Source organism: Artibeus jamaicensis, unplaced genomic scaffold (genome assembly GCF_021234435.1).
Source record: "Artibeus jamaicensis isolate MK-2021 breed Jamaican fruit bat unplaced genomic scaffold, CSHL_Jam_final contig_588, whole genome shotgun sequence".
NCBI lineage: Eukaryota > Metazoa > Chordata > Mammalia > Chiroptera > Phyllostomidae > Artibeus > Artibeus jamaicensis.
In genome coordinates this window covers 2,018,019-2,018,988 of record NW_026521895.1, presented here as the reverse complement: position 1 = coordinate 2,018,988, position 970 = coordinate 2,018,019, and the positions used below count along the sequence as shown (strand labels likewise).

The 970-nt window shown below is 48.2% G+C and overlaps 1 non-coding gene across 1 annotated transcript; it reads right to left on the bottom strand.

The window, feature by feature from the left end:
• Positions 1–524: 524 nt before the first annotated feature.
• LOC119061180 (U6 spliceosomal RNA) lies at positions 525–631 on the bottom strand. Its single transcript, XR_005084739.2, has one exon. It is a non-coding gene; the product is annotated as a U6 spliceosomal RNA (small nuclear RNA).
• Between the last annotated feature and the right edge of the window lie 339 nt (positions 632–970).

The following is a 970-nucleotide window of genomic DNA, read 5'->3' as shown; positions in this document are numbered from 1 at the left end:
CCTCTAAGGGCCCGCAAGCACCCGCCACCACTGATCTCGTCCGGTGTAACCACTGCTGGACAACCGTCTCTGCCTTGGCGCAGTACTTCCTCAGGTCTTTATAAACGGCCGAAAAATGCCACAAAGTAGACACAACAAATGAACACTAATGTTGCTTACCTGTTTTGGTAACGATCCATTATTTTAGCAATTATTTAGTAACTCAATAATTCAGAAATGATTTGGAGGGATTCACCGAGCAATTTACGTGCCACTCTTCTAGTTAACAAAAGTCAACCTACCTGGGTTTGTGGAGTTTGTGTCTTTGAGGGAGAGAAAACCGTAAACAAGACGTTTAAGGTTTATGAAGGAAAAATGTAGGTTAAAATATTAGTACAAATGCCTCATGACTCAACCTCATTTGCTTCAAAGGTTTACAAGAATGTCTTTATAAAGAAAAGTCACGATTTTTGCTATTGGGTGCCCCACATTTCGTACCTTGACTCACATTTTTTCGGTTGTAATCAGAGGGTGCCAGCGTGGGGCAAAATATGGAACGCTTCACGAATTTGCGTGTCATCCTTGCGCAGGGGCCATGCTAATCTTCTCTGTATCGTTCCAATTTTAGTATATGTGCTGCCGAAGCGAGCACGACACACAGGTGCCCCCACCAGCTATTTAAAGTGCGACACATTTTTCCCTTTTCTAGTTATGGTGACCGAATCGCCTGCTTTCCTGGCGACCACGGAACTTTTAGGGGGGTTTGATGCAAAGGGAGCACCTCACTAGGCTGGTCTGTTGTTTGCTATGGTCGCTAGGCTACGACCGAGCCTCCGGGTTTACCCGTCTGGTGGGATATGCAAATGACTCCCGGGGCACCTTGGGTAAGGAGCCCGTGGCTGGACTCCAGGCTGGATTGTGGGGCTTCAGGCCTTCGCGCCGTGTCCGCGGAGCATGTCGGGAGCGGCGCCGAGGCCGAAACTTGAATGCG